The sequence below is a fragment of the Pinus tabuliformis genome, chromosome 8 (assembly GCF_031772625.1).
Source record: "Pinus tabuliformis cultivar Carrire ecotype Pingquan chromosome 8, CPIR1, whole genome shotgun sequence".
Classification (NCBI taxonomy): Eukaryota; Viridiplantae; Streptophyta; class Pinopsida; order Pinales; family Pinaceae; genus Pinus; species Pinus tabuliformis.
In genome coordinates this window covers 896,055,881-896,072,126 of record NC_142294.1, presented here as the reverse complement: position 1 = coordinate 896,072,126, position 16,246 = coordinate 896,055,881, and the positions used below count along the sequence as shown (strand labels likewise).

The 16,246-nt window shown below is 39.1% G+C and overlaps 1 long non-coding RNA gene across 2 annotated transcripts; it reads left to right on the top strand.

The window, feature by feature from the left end:
* The first annotated feature begins 13,705 nt into the window (after positions 1–13,705).
* On the top strand, positions 13,706–14,592 carry LOC149238436 (uncharacterized). 2 transcript variants are annotated; one of them, XR_016246383.1, is made up of 3 exons: positions 13,706–13,747; positions 13,903–14,228; positions 14,407–14,592. It is a non-coding gene; the product is annotated as an uncharacterized LOC149238436 (long non-coding RNA). The 2 variants fall into 2 exon arrangements; XR_016246382.1 differs by having other exon boundaries at positions 13,713–13,747; positions 14,402–14,592.
* Positions 14,593–16,246: the final 1,654 nt, after the last annotated feature.

Here is a 16,246-nt window from a genome sequence, read left to right as displayed (position 1 = left end):
ACACACCTCAGAAAATCTACTAGATCATTGAACACAAGTGTATGTTTCTTCATCATACGATAATGAGTTGGATTTGAGCATGCGAGAAACAACCAAGTCAAAGGGAAATAATGATTCACTTTGCTTGATTAGAGGCACCAAGCAAGGATTAAATATGAAACTAAGGTACACCATCCTATCGGCTACTCTCCTGGAATAAATGTGTTGATGTTAACAAAACAAAGCCCATTAGGGTTGAGGCAATGATGAATCCTCAACAAAGGCACAAGGATCATAGTATTATGACTAATAAAGACTAACACCAGGGATGATAATTGGAATACACGGGGACTCGTGGAGTTATGATTTACCTTGTGAGAGCATAATATGCAGGGTTGATCGTAGTGACTGACACATTTCCATAAGGGATTGTCAGTTATAGACAAAGAATTTTCAAAGGCACATGAGCATAGGATGGAGGCCAAATATAAGAAAAATGGGATGAAAGCAACACATAGATGGATAATATATGTAACATGACTCAATGGAATTTGAACATACTCCATAGATGTAGGGACTCATCTCTAATGTTTGAAGAAAGGTGACTATATGATGGTTCCACATGGGAAAGCCTAAAAGGGCACCATCATAGATGAGTAAACAATGATTACTCATGATAGAACGACTCATAATTCTACAAGTTCAAAGGCAAAGTGGTACCATAATAGGGTGACTCATATTAAGAGATTTGATTTAATGCCCCAAAGTGAGACCTCATGAAAAAATGGCTTTGTGGTGAAGTTTCAAATTACGAGAAACATAGAGATCCATTATAGAGCTTTATGAGAGCATTCAACAGTGTTCACGCTTTGTCAACCGAGCTACCATTTAATCCTAATGGCAACAAAAAACTAGTGTTTTTCCTATAAAAGGGCTTCTTGCTCCCAATTCCAATTCATTTGTACATTGATTTGTTGGAGAATTTTGAGAGGAGGAAGAGGTACTAAATCTTGGTGAGCTCATAGCAGACTTGTTGGATTTCGAATCTATGACTTATAGGTGGCTTACTTGTCTAGAAATGGCCTTAATGCTTCTTGGAAGGATGGTTTCTCATGAAGAATTAAGGAAAGAGGTTGTCCATTTAATTTATGAAAAGACACATTAGATTTGAAAACAGATAGGTGAAACAATGTTGTATTTTAGAATAGACAATATCTCTTATCTCTCTCTCATCCCAATCCCAAAATCAATAAGAAATATCATTTAACTTTAATGCCCCAACTACATATTTAAGGCATAGTTAGGATTCTTCACTATGCATTAGGGATTTCTCTAACATCCACTTTAACAAGAATTTCCATATGCTCAATATTTCAAATAAAAATAGCATACTTTGTGGTGTTGATGAGTAATTTATATTAAGTATGTGCTTTTATGGATCTTGGGGAATTCCTAAACATAAAATCCTAGACCAAATACGATTCAATGGATTTGTAATATTCTTTTTTTTTGTGGATATGGTTAAAGTGGGTCGAATCTGCCCATGGTATTTACCGTGGTAGTTGCCCATGGCATTGACCCATGGTATTGCCTTCGTTTTTCAAGGGAAAACAATAAAATAAAGTCTCTAGAGAGTCAATCAAACATATAAAAGGGGATAGGAGCCTAAAAGTGTAATCATCGAGAGTTATTTATCTATTTTTCTTTTGTTGAGAACTTGTCAAGGCGATTTCAAGTTGATCCCAAGGACGAAAACCCGTGGGAGTAATTTCTTTGGTGGATCCATTGAGGATCTAAGATCTTTGGTGAATCCATAGAGGATCAAAGATTTTGCTTCACCACGTTTAATTTCTCTATTGATGGGAAGCCATACATGCCAAGGCACAATTTTTAGTAGTTCTTGTGTGGGCATGTAATTTTGTTTCTATTTCTTTAAATAAATAAGAGGCTGCATTCATCTCTATTGTGTTTGGGTTTTTACTGCAGGAAATTTTTATTGTGTTCGTTGTTTTAAGGAAAGAATTTTATTAGAACACCTATAGTGTACCAGATCCTATTAAAATTTTGATGATTGGGAAATTACAATGGTACCACATCCGTTAGAACACCTACACTGTACCAAATTCTATTAAAATTTTAATGATTGGGAAATTACAATGGTACCACATCGGATTAAAATTTTGATGATTGGGAAACTACAATGGTATCAGAACATCCTATTAAAATTTTGATGATTGGGAAATTACAATGGTACCAGATCCAATTAAAATTTTGATGATTGGGAAATTACAATGGTATTATAAGTGTGCATGCTGCTAGCCTGAAGGTTTTATTGGAAAAATCTAAATTATTTGCAGGGTTATTTGGAGGTTTCATTGAGGGAACTTCGGTGGATTTTATTCTCATCCTAGCTAACATTTCCATCTTCTGTGGTATTTTGTATCATCCTTGTTCTATTTTTCGGTTGATTGAAAAGAGAATTTTCTACATTAGTTTGAGAGTTATTATTTTATTGCAAACAAAAAAGAAAACATTACTTTGCCAAAATTTCATATTAGACCTGGGTCTGCTTTACCAGATTTATCCATTCAAGTTTATGGGGTCGAGATGGAACCCCTATCAGATTTGAGGGTCTGTTTTCAATTGTATTGCAATGCTGTGAGATTTGTTGTAGGAAATCCGACCATCTTGACTATAAATTAATTACAGGTCTATAGAAATCCAAGGGCCGAGTTCATCTCCTTTGGTGGGTCAAACATGAAGGGTTCAAAGGATAAATTCTGAGGACAAGTGTCATATCAGATTATGTCCATTTCATTTCAAGATCAATGGTATGAATATATTTTTATAATCTATATTGGAAAGAGGCTAAATCATTTAAATCTAATAAGGAAACCCTACCTTTTGCTTCCATATTTAACTTGCTCATAGATCTAAAGTGTCTCCTTGACATAATTGTAAATTGATTTCATTGGAGCTACAAGAGGTCAAATTGCAAAGGTTGGAAGGTCGAGTTTCTAAACTTGATCCCAACGAAGAATATAAATTATTTAATCAAGTTTATCCTAGGATTGAGGTTGAACCCATAGCCAAATTTGGAGATTTGATCACTTGGAGGCAACATTTCTTTTCCAAAGACTAACAGTTTCAAGGGTCCTTACTCCACGCATTTTCCAGAATTCTTTCATTGAAGGGGACCAAGTTAAACAGGGAGAGAGGCTGGAATATTTTTTTCTTTAGCAAGTGAATCTGACGGCAATTCAGGATCGAACCAATAGCCATAGGCATAGGTTGTAGCAAAAAACTCTTCTGACATTGCTGAGCTGTGGATCAGATCCACAATGATCTGATCCACCATTGCACCCACCGAGAGGCATCTCACCAGTAAGGGGAGCATTCGCATCACCAAAGCAAGGATGTAAGGACCTACAGTTTGTACGACGGGCAGGGCGACTCCACCGATATGAGCTGTGGCCAACCGAGCGAAACACGATGTGAAAAGTGCGTGGACAAAGTGTTGGTCGTGAGTTTATAGCGGGCGGGCTGGGCGCTAGACCCGTGGGCTGATTGAATGGTGAAGTTTGTGATGGGTAAGCGGAGGGGGTGGTCCCACGAGTTGGGTGGGCTGACCCACCTCCTGGGCGAACATTGCAAATATTGGAGAGTCGGTCAGGCGGATGACACAAGTCGACTGGGTGGCTTGACTCGCCCACCACCCATATACATAGGCAGTGGGACTTCAAACAAAAGAATCCATTCAACATCCGAACACCAATGAGTTACCTAGATGTAGAGCTAAGGCGAAGGCGAGAAGTGCAAAGTTCAGAAGCCGCGGCATGCAGAGCTGCACAATGGGCAACCCGAGTTGGGTCCATGCAGGGATGCACGGCGGGCGACCCGAGTTGGGCATCCACGCAGGGCTGCACGACAGGAAACCTGAGTTGGGTATCCATGCAGAGCTGAACAGCGGGTGACCAAGGTAGGGCATCCGTGCAGGGCTAAATAAAGGTTGAAATTTCATGCAGGACGACACAGTGTGGGCATTAGCCAAACAAAGGGTGGTTGAACCGGAGGTCATGAATGGGATTTTGTGTAGGCGGTACTATGTGCGGCCCACCGAATGAAGGGAGGTCGAAACCGTGAACGAGAGTTTGGGGGAGTGGCAACATGGATGCGTGTGCACCCGCGAACGAAGGAACGGTTGGGTTGAATGATAATGTCAGGCAACGTAACACGGTTTGGGTGTTTCCTAAACGAACGGTGAACAAGCCGGGTGGAAACGTGCGACGGGTGAACGAAGTGTTAGGCGAGACGTGCGGCAACCGTGCGCAGGTGCCGACAAGCTGGGCAACCAAGTTTTCCGAAGTTGTGAAAATTTAGCTAAGTGTAAATTTGGGGTTTCCTCCAAGATTTATCTTATGTTGTAAAAATTTAAGATTATACATATTGATATATAGGCAGACTCATATTGCAGGAGTTTCCCCTCCTTTATACTGTTGTGCATTTACATGTGTTAATGTTGTTTTGATGAATGTCAATGGTTTCATCATGTATAAAGGATAAACTAATACTTGGTAACAAAAAATAAACTAAGTACGAATGTTAGGTGTAGTCCACGATCATAAGTATTGGTGAAAAGAAAGTGGTCGGTGGTGCCGCACCTCGCTATAATGTGGTTGGAAGATTACCGCTAGTGTAGGGGCGTGACAAGTGGTATCAGAGTTGATTCAGGTGGAGTTCAAGTGAAGGAAGTTGATCTCACTAATAGGTGGAATCAAGAGCTGGTTCAGTCTTGCCGGGAGAACCTGGTGAATGGTAAAGAAATTTGAAGAGTGATTCAGGGTGCAGGAAAGTGGATGGCAGAAATGGTGGAAGAACTTATGGCAGGTGAATCTAGCCATAATGCAAGTGAAGCTTTCTGATACAAGGTATTGGAATTGATGAGCAGATGGAGTTCTGAATGGGCTTCGATGAAGGCCGAGAACATCATGATTCGGGAAGGTTATTCAAAGATCAAAGAAGAACTTGAAGAACTCAAGAACCAATACGAGGATGTTACAGATGTGACAATGATGGAGGATGAACTTGAGATTGATCAAGTTAGACTAGGATCGTGCAGTTTGCAGACATGGGTGGATTAGGATACTCACATGGGGGAGCCTCATGATGATGAAGTAAGTATTGTTGATACTTGTGTTTTAGATGAGTTTTTGGTAGATGAACGGTATGCAGGGAAGGGAAAAATCAGTTTGTCGATGCAAGGGAGGGTCTTACCATGGATGTCTATGATGAGACCTTATATGGAGAAGCAAGGATTGTTGACTCTTGTAAGACTTATTGGGGTTGTTTGTGACCTTATTGTAGAAGATGTAAGGGCCCGTGACAAGGGAGGAACATGATGATCATTGTGGAAGAATGGGTCATGTTTTAGCCACATGGAGAATTGGCTAAGTGCTTGGCATGACTCATGGACAGATTGGAGAAGGGCACACACTTGAGTATGATGATACTTGGGTGGACTTCTCATGGCCGGGACTAAGAGGAAGTCTTGGTGGAACCTTTAGTGGGGGAGATATGGTGGAGAGACTCATGTGATGATGATATGGTTGGGTGACTGAGTTCACTAGACCGAAGATTGCAGACTTGGATGGGGATGAATGATTGTTGTGATGAGTCTACTTAGTTGGACAACATGGGCAAATTGAGTCATGGACATCAGGATTGAGACATGGAGCATGGCAGTCTTATCCAGGGACATTATGCAGGAGCACTTGGAGGTGTCACTTATGGGCATCCAATGAGGAGTGCCAAAGCAGGGATGTTGTGTAGGTGGATTTGCTAGTGTGACATGGAGATGTTTTACCTATGAGCCGATGGAGATGTTGTGCACTCCTATACAACAAGGCCATGGACCTAGTTGGATTTGTGAGTAGACTATGGATCATTCCTACTGCATCGAGAGCTGAGGCATCGTGTAGAGACCTTTGGTCCGAGACTTGTATGCTTGCTAGGATGTTGGTTGGAGATGACTCATGGAGCTCATGATGACATGAGGTTGTGACATTTGGGGACTTCATATATGGTGGACTTGGAGGATCTGATGCATTGAGGAGCTAAGGTCAGAGACTTTGATGCAGAATGGGATGCATGCTTTCAAGTACATGTATGGGTGTGGCTCGGAAGAGTAACTTGATGTGGAGGATTGATATGAGACACTTTGGAGTGATGGAGTTACAACGATGATGATGCCTTGGTGGCAACACTTGGGCATGGGTTGAGCTGAAACTTAACCACTTTTGACACATGAGAGCTGATTGATCTACGATTATGGGCAGCACATGGAGAGGTGAGATAGGTGTATACTTGTTTCTATGGCAGACTTAAGGGATGGAACATTACAGATAAGATGGAGGTTGCTTCATGGACCTGGATCTGGCACATCGAGATTTGGGGTTGATGAGAGGATCTCTTCACTTTGAGGAGATGGATGTTTGCAGATGGATGATGATGTTGGGATAGATGTGGCTGATTTCATGGAGCACATTGACACCAAACATCATGGACAACATGTTGCAGATGAGATGAGGGCTACTTCATGGACCTGAGCATGGCTTACACTTGTATGGAGATGGATTCTTGATCGAGTTGATGATGTGACAGGATGTTCTAAGAAATGACTAATGATGGCATGAGGATGTGCATTCTTATGGTTTGAGCATGAAAGTTGGACTGATCACCCAACTAGTTCGAATCATGGAGACTGATAGTGTACAGAGATGTGTTAGCATTGTGTTGGAGTATCATGGCAACAGTTCACATGATGACGACGCATGATGAGGTTGACACGATAGGTTGTAGTGGGCATGTAGCTTGAGATGGAAAGGCCAGCCTTCCACGATGGGAGCAGCATGTGGAGATTGTGACGAGGTAGTTGATGATTATGGATTGAGATGATTTTCCGATGTACGACACACCGATGGAGTATATGCCTTGGTATGGATATCTTGGTGACAGATGGTTGCTGGGATGAGATATTGTCGAGGACAGCAATGATTTCAAGTGGGGGAGGATGTAAGGACCTGCGGTCCATGTGACAGGTAGGGCGACTCCACCTAGATGAGCTGTGGCCATCCAAGCAAAACGCGATGTGAAAAGTGCATGGACGAAGTGTTGGTCTTGATTTATAGTGAGTGGGCTGGGCGCTCGACCCCTAGGCCGCCTGAATGGTGAAGTTTTCAATGGGTAAGTGGAGGGGGTGGTACCACAAGTTGGGCAAGCAGACCCACCTCCTCGTAAAACGTTGCAAATATTGGAGAGTCTACCGGGCGGATGACATGAGTCAAAAGGGTGCCTTGACTCACCCACCACCCATATACATAGGCGATGGGACTTCAAACGAAAGCATCCATTCAACATCCAAACACCAATGAGTTACTTGGATGCAGAGCTAAGGCGAGAAGTGTGAAGTTGGGAAGCCGCAGCTTGCAGGGCTGCATGACGGGAAACCTGAGTTGGGCATCCGTGCAGGGCTACACGATGGGCGACCTGATTTGGGCGTCCATGCATGGCTGCACGACGAGCGACCAAGTTGGGCGTCCGTGCAGAGCTGAGCGGCGGGTGACCCGGGTAGGGCGTCCAGGCAAAGCTAAACGAAGATTGAAAGTTCGTGCAAGACGACACGGTGTGGGCATTAGCGGAACAAAGGGTGGTTGAACCGGAGGTCATGAACGGGAGTTTGTGTAGGTGGTACTACATGCGTCCCACCGAACGAAGGCAGGTCAAAACCGTGAACGAGTGTTCAGGCGAGTGGCGACACGGGTGCATGTGCGCCCGTCGAACGAAGGAATGGTTGGGTTGAACGATAATGTTGGGTAGGGTAACACGGTTTGGGTGTTTGCTAAACGAACGGTGAATGAGCCGGGTGGAAACGTGTGACGGGTAAATGAAGTGTTGGGCAAGTTGTACGGTGACCATTCAGAGGTGCTGACGATCTCGGAAACCAAGTTTTCCGAAGTTGTTAAAGTTTGGCTAAGTGTAAATTTGGGGTTTCCTCCAAGATTTAGCTTATGTTGTAAAAATTGAAGATTATACATATTGATATACGGGAAAACTCATATTGCAGGGAGTTGCCCCTCCCTTTATACTGTTGTGCATTTACATTTGTTAGTGATGTTTTGATGAATGTTGATGGTTTCATCATGTATAAAGGATAAACTAATACTTGGTAACGAAAAATAAACTAAGTACGAATGTTAGGCGTAGTCCATGATCATAAGTATTGGTGAAAAGAAAGTGGTCAGTGGTGCCGCACCTCGCTATAATGTGGTTGGAAGATAACCACCAGTGTAGGGGCATGACAAAGGAGGTCGACCGAAAATCACGCAAACCCATCGAATCAGTCGCATGGGACTATACCATCGATAGAAGGGAATGCGAGGAACTCATAACCAAAGAGCGGCATTGCTTATGTGAAGGGTGATGTTTCTCTGTACCAGTTGAGGTCGCAAAGAGGGTAATTTTTTGCGATAAAATGAACACTGATCCATCTAATGAGAAGAGGTGTTAGACTGGTTTCAGCCTCCGATTCTTTTCAATTGAAGTTGAAAGGGAGTATGAGTGTTGTGTGTTGATTAGGTGATATAGCCTGAGCATTGGTCGCATTGCCAAAACACTGTCACAATAGTTGTCTGAGCGGAGAAAGGAGTTGAGCGTCCTCATATCTATTCCAGGCGAAAGGAAGTGGACATAGCCTGGGCGTTGCACTGTCACCGCTACCTCTAAATGGAGGAAGGAGCCGAGAAAGTTTAATAGGCTTCGTTTCTGGCAATGACCATCGATTCATTACAGAAGCCAAAGTTTTGTGCACTCTTAATAGCAGAGACAAGATTATTTTTACTGTTCGATCAAGGAGCTAACCAGGGTCCTTCTCAGGTGCACGCAAAATTATTTGTTTTATTACATTAGATTAATTGATCTTGCCACATCAAGATCACTCACACAACAGTCATAGAGGCAAAGACACCGTGTTTTTGTGGAATTGGGTAAATTATATTTCATCAAAATATTTTGTGGTGGGTGGCCATAATTAAATAAAGTAATGCTAGGTATTTTTTCGTTATATAGTATGTTGCATTATGTGCTTGGATTGATGTAGAGGGTTACCTCTGTCGAATATAGTCGTATCCCCATACATTTGAAACCTCTAGCATCAAATTCAATGCAGCACATGATCCATTGATCACTCGCAAGGGCATAATTATTGGGTCCACGGACTCTTGATTGACGTATGAAGATCTAAGTCTTTACCTGAAAACTGACTCTCTTTCCATCTAGACAGATTTTCTACTCAAAGTCTCAGTGTGGAAGCATGAAAGATGGTGGGTTATGGACTAAATCATGTTTATAGTTTTGAAAATTTTGATTGGTTTTAGAATTTGACAAGGGGTTTGTGAAATTTTGGAGTTTCTCCATAGAAAGGAGATTTTGTGTTAAAAAAAAAAAAAAAAGGGAATAGGAAAGGAAGGAGGTGGTACAATCATCTTACTATTACCAATCAAGTTTTGTATTTACTTTATCTTGGGGTGAAATCTATTGAAGAATTAGTGTATTCATGATTTGGTATGAGGGAAATGGGACGTTTCCTATATAACACTCATAAAATTTTGGACAAAATTCCACATAAAATAAAAGAAATATGAGGCCTTTTCTTAGCAATACCACTTTAGATTACAATAGAAAGTCTTTCTCAAAAATGGTCTATGCCATTATGCAACAAAAATGCCCATGGGAAGTGAAGGAAGGGCAAGGAAGAGGAGCTAAGTTCTTTGCACTTGGATCTGAATTGCAACTAACAAAGTCAACCATAGACCTTCAGAAATTGGAGTAATTAGACACATGTCTAGTAGAGGTGGGGCAACCAGAATGGAGGAAACTCAATTGGAATCTCAAGCCATCTATGCTTGCATTAATAGAACCCAAACTCTTGGAGTATCCTTGTGAAGGAGTCAAGCTCACAGTTGCTTCTTATCTCAGCAAGATCATAGCTTTAACATCCCCAGTATTGTCTTATAATAATGATCTTATGAGGGAGATATTGTAGTTGATAATGGAAGGCCTTAAAGGGTTGAATAACATCATGCTTCCTACCTTTAGAACCTATGTAGAATTTTTAACAGTCATGGAAAAATTCAACTTTGGCACATTCATACTGAATTTGGAATGTGATGAGTTGATCTTTTAGTTGCTCCAAAACTTTTATACCACTATTACATCAGCTCATTCAGACCATGTCAAAACAATCATGCAAAAGATTGTGTCTATATTATTAGAAGGCTATGCTCACATCTGCAAGATACTAAGATGGAAATTGTTGACCATCTGGAGGAAGGAACCACAGGGATCCTATGATCTAGTCGAGAAGTTTGTGAGGAAAAACATAAAATTACTCAAAAGGGTGCTCACTACAAAGGAGTTGATAAGGATTGATGGAGGAAGCAAGAACAAAATATGCATCAAGAATGAACTAAGGATGAGAGGACTATGCGTTATCTGCAAGGGACCTTGGGCCGTTAACCATTCATGTCTAGGTGATAAGAGGAAACAAGGGCAGATTATGAAGATTCATACATAGTTGGTTTCATCGGTTTTTAGAAAAGAACCTGTGAAGGATCTAAGGAGTCAAGAACAAATGGTGAGCAACAACACCGTGTTTTTCAGAGAAACTTACAGGAAAGGTCGATGATAATCAATCAACTTGACAAAGTAAATCAGGAAAGGAAGGAGGGGAGGGAATTCCTCCTGATGATGATATAGTTCAGTCTATAGATATCGAGGAGAACATCCATAAAGAGTATGGGAAATTAGGTATAGATAACAGTCCACCAATACATCCATGTTTGACAATCAAAGAGGGTAGACAACTTATCCCCACATGTGAAAAATGCTAGGAAGAAGACATTCTAGGAGAATCGAATGAGGAGCCAATAATAATAAACTGACATGATGAGCATGATCATGCAGGGTAGCATGACAAATATAGTATGCATGATGAGCCATTTCTGGAGGGTCAAACAAAGGTTCAAGTTAAAGTTGTGGTCATGGGGCATCCGGTGCAGTCAAATATAGAGACATTCTTTAGGGCACCAGAATTTCTAGTAGAGGACTATTGGGAAAGGATCATGCATTTCAAGATAGATCTTACGATGTTGAAGTAGAGAGTTGGGGCAGCCTGAGACACTCTCTTACACGAGAATAGAAAATTTGAGGACCTCATAGGGGTATGCGTTGAATCAATGACTCAATTGTCTAGTGTTGAGGAACAACTCAAGTCCCTCGCAAGGAAGGAGGAGGAGTACATTTGAGAGTTGCAGAGCAGCCCTCTAGAAGAGTACATAGAGAAGGCTTGCAGCTCTACCTACCTGCCACTATACATTGGGGATAGCAAGGAAGAGTTATACAAATGGATCATGATGGGTGATCGGGTGGAGCAACATGAGTTGAGCATGAGGCAACATCAGCATGGTAGATTCATTCCATGTGCAGGAATTCGTGCATTATATACTTCCCACGAGACTGATTTACTAGAGATTATGAGTTGGAAGTCTATTGACAGGATACTCTTAGCCAAGGGCATATTGCAACTTGGGCCCTTAAGCATAAGCAATGATGGAGGGCTGAGGTGGTGTCATAACCAACATGTCCTAGGACAAAGGTGGCATTGGGATCTAGGAGAATCCATTGGGGGCAAGATTGACCAGAGGATTGTTTGGGATTTAGGTATCTAAGGATCCATTCATGATCATTTAGAATGGAGGCATGGAATAACACACTGGGTTGTATGGGATCTTGGTATCAATATACAAATGCTTCTGTTGTGGATAGAAGTGGATTACCTGAGGGAAACCAATCTTTTTAATGTGGCAGTTTCCCATGGCATTGGCCCATGGTATTTGACTTTGTTTTTTGAGCGAAAACAATAAAATAAAGTCTCTAAAGACTCAATCAAGCCTATAAAAGTGGATAGGAGAGTTATTTATCTATTTGGCTTTTGTTGTGAACTTGACAAGGCTAGTTCTACTTGATCCTAGGTATGAAAACCAGTGGGAGTAATTTGTGTAGTGGAACCATCTAGGATCTATGACTGTGCTTCAATATATTTAATCTCTTTGTTGATGGGCAGCCATACATGCCAAGGCATAGGTCTTGTGTGGGCATGTAATTTTGTTTCTATTTATTTACATAAAGAAGAGGTTGCATTCTTAGATCTTTATTGTGTTAGGTGTTTTTCTACAAGAATTTCATTCTAACACCTAGAGTGTACCATATCTGATTAAAATTTTGATGTTGGGATATTACAAGATTAAATCATGCAATATTTGCATGTTTGTGGAGCCCTATAAGCCAAGTAGACTTTCGTCATGGTTTTTCTAATATTTTGACAAAATTATCACCATTCAACAATGGGGTTAAGGTCCATTGCAATTTATTCTTTTTAAATGAAATAGTCAAGGAACACTACTTCCATAATTAAGGATAATTTGTATATGTTCAAAATATAGATCCAAATATGCATATACCAAATAAATCGCTAACATGCATGCATATAAGCATAGTAGTAATATTTCTCATAGTGTGTTTTTAATGAGAGATTAACAAAAAAAATATATTCCATCATTCCTAAAATAGCTTCATCTACAATATCCTCATCATCATATCCTAGTACGAAAGAAATAACCAAAATTGCTTCTCTAGAAGGCTTGGAGAAGACCCAAACTTCGAAAAGAAAGACAATTTCAAGAGGAGGGACTGCTTTTTAGGAGGTAATGAGACAATAGGTGTTTTACTTGAATTGTTATTGGAGTTTTAAATATTGTGAAGAGGGATTTTCAATGTTTTTAAGTATTTTTAGAAAGTATTGACATCTTGAAAATAGAAATAGAGATGTAGTTAGAGTAAAAATAATTGGGAAACAATCATGAGACATCATGGCTTACTGAGGAGGACATCATAGCTTGCTCAGAAAGATTTTTGAGTTTAGCACACTGATAAATAAATTCTAAAAAATGGCATTTTGTGAGGACAATAGCTTGGCAAGACCACAATAAGTGGGTGTCTAAGAGAAATTATAGCCACAATGCCTGAGTGTTTAAGAAAAATAACTCCTCTGAAATAGTACAGTGACACAAATAATACAGTGACTAATTGTCTCTTTAAAAGTGTATGTACATTATTTTTAAAAGCTAAATATGCTGGTATATTTTGCTTCTATTATGATAACAAATATCCACCCAAAAAGAATAACTCCTCTGCCCCATTGCCCGAAGAAACCATAGTAGTTATGGCAAAGATTTGTTCTTCGCTAAAAAAGAATAACGCGCCTGCCCAATTGGGCGAATAAATATGAGTCTTTACATCTGTAAAGATGGCAAATAATTGTTTTTTTGGGCAGAGAAAGAATAACTCTTCTGCCCACTTGCGCGAATCTTTGTCACATCAGTAAATTGTGCAACTTTTTTTTTCTCTCCAAAAGAATAATTCGTCTGCCCAATAGGGCGTCCACAATATGTCATCCTCGTGACGCTAGTCTTTGCATGATTGATCATGTCATTCATATAAATTTAATACATGAAAACTTCAAAACTTGACCCTGGTTGTGAGTGTAGATGGTTTTCAAATCCGAGCTTGGAGTTCGCCTGCTTCTATATAAGGCAGGCTATGCCATTGTATTTCTCACCTCTTGCTTACGGAATTTGCCCTACTCCAGTTCTAGGTATGGTTGTATATTTCTAATCTGTCAGATATCATTAATTTGCTCATATTCTATGTCCACGTTAGGCGTTGATTCACAGTAACTTATCAATGTCCACGTTAGGTATTGTTACAGTTTAGCAGTTTGAGTTGAACTGAAGCCGTTTTTTTTTGCAGAAGTGGGAATCTTGTTGCCCTCGAAGGCGTTCCAGTTTCAATATCCGTAAGGCAACAACATGAGCAATTTGCAACAAGCAGGGCGGAACTTCTGCGGCGATAACAACAAGGTCGACCGCAGGTGCAACAGCGGTGACCAGAACGTCATCGGCCCCAACACCAAGATCGACGGCAATCCCATCCTCGGCAACAACAGTGGCAACACCACCAACAGCGGCAACAAAATCAACAGCGGCAACAACAACATGGTGAACAGCAACAACACCGGCAAAGCTGCCAGCGGTAACAAAGTCAGCATCGGCTAGTAGAGCAACTTATAACACCAGGTAATGGCAACTTAATTAGACCAACTTTTATACCAAGTGCCTTTTGTTTTCCTCTCTAAAATTTATGCTCCGCTTTTGCTTCACTACTGCACTATATGCACAACTATGTCATCGTTAATGATTTTTGCATTAAAATTTCTTTTCCTTGGGTTAATTTTACATTGTCATTGCAGGGCAGGTATGGGAAAGAATAAATGCAGTCGAAGATTATCTGTTTATCTAAGACTGACTATGTGTTGATATATAGTTAGTTTAGAGTCAAATACTCTATTTACTTATAAATAGAAGAAGATGGACGCTGGTATATTGTAATTCTGATTTATGTATGAGCAAAACTGGCCTACAGGGTTACTTTGTTTTTTAATGATTTTATGGGCGGTTGTGATATCTCCTACTAAGTAGTTAATTGAATAATTAATTAAATAAATAAATTAAATGAAAAATTATCCATCAAAACTAAATTTAAAGTATATATTCTTTTAAATGTATCTAATTAAATTTAAGTACACCTATTGTTACATATTTATAGATATGTAATTCAATGAAGTTTCCCACTAAACTATGCTGTCTTTCTTCATATTTCTTCACTAAATATTTCTTCAGTGTAGTATACGCACAAATATGTCAAGGTTCATGATTTCTTTTACTTTTTGATCTACAAGGCATTATCAATTTCTTTTCTTTTGGTTTTTGTTAAGTACAATATTATTGCATGCCAAGAATAGGAAAGAATAAATGCAGTAGAAGATTATCTGTTTATCTAAGACTAACTATGTGTTGATATATAGTTAGTTTACAGCCAAATACTCTATTTACTTATAAATAGAAGAAGATGGAAGCCCTTATATTGTAATTCTGATTTATGTATGAGAAAAACCTACCTGCTTGGTTACTTTGTTTTAATGATTTTATGGTAGGGTAGTGATATCTCCCAATAAGTAGTTAATTGAATAATTAAATAAATAAACAAATTAAATAAAAAATTATCAATCAAAATTAAATTTAATGTATATATTCATTTAAATGTATCTAATTAAATTTAAGTGTACCTATTGTTACTTATTTATAGATATTTATGTGATATCTTGTTTCATATTTATAGATATTTATGTGATATCTTGCTTCATATTTCTTCAGTGCAGTACAAGTTAAATATTTCTTCACTGTAGTATATGCACGAATATCTCATGGTTCATGATTTCCCTTTCTTTTTGGTCTACACAAAGGTGTCATCGATTTCTTTTCCTTTAGTTTTGGTTAAGTACATTATTATTGCATGGCAGGTATGGGAAAGAATAAATGTTGTGCAAGATTATCGATTTATCTAGGACTGACTCTGTGTTGATATACAGTTAGTTTAGAACCAAATGGTACACTCGTTTAATGTAATTTAGATTTATGTATTAGGTATTAGCAAACTATCTCTGTGGTTATTCTGTTTTAGTGCTTTTGATAGTTTGGTTGTCATACTTTTCGAATTTATTTAACTAATGAAATAAATAAATTAACTCAAAAATTATCAATCAAAATTAAATTTAAAATACATATTCCTTTAAATGTAACTATTTACTAAGCATGGTTTTATTACATTCTCTAATATCATTTTTTATATGTTGATAGCCAAGTTTATTTTTTATATGTTGATAGCCAATTTTATTTTGCAAATGTTAGTTTTTTATAAAAAAGTTACTTATAAAGTTATTTTAAAATATATTATATTCAAAAATATTTGAAAAATGTGTGTTAAACTTTTCCTTTATCATTGAAAATGACATTTATAGTTATTAAAATTATTGGAAAAACTTTACAAGACATCTTAATTGGCAAATTGTGGTCTAGTAGTTCACTTCTTATAAAAATTTGAAAACATGTGTATTTGTGTATTTTTTTTAATATTTGCACTACAAATCACAAGAGACCAATTTTAAGTCCTTTCCAGCTCAACCACAACCACAATGCTTGATCCATAGTTTGTGGACAAAATTGAACCCTTGATCTCTCAATATGAAAGGTGCTTT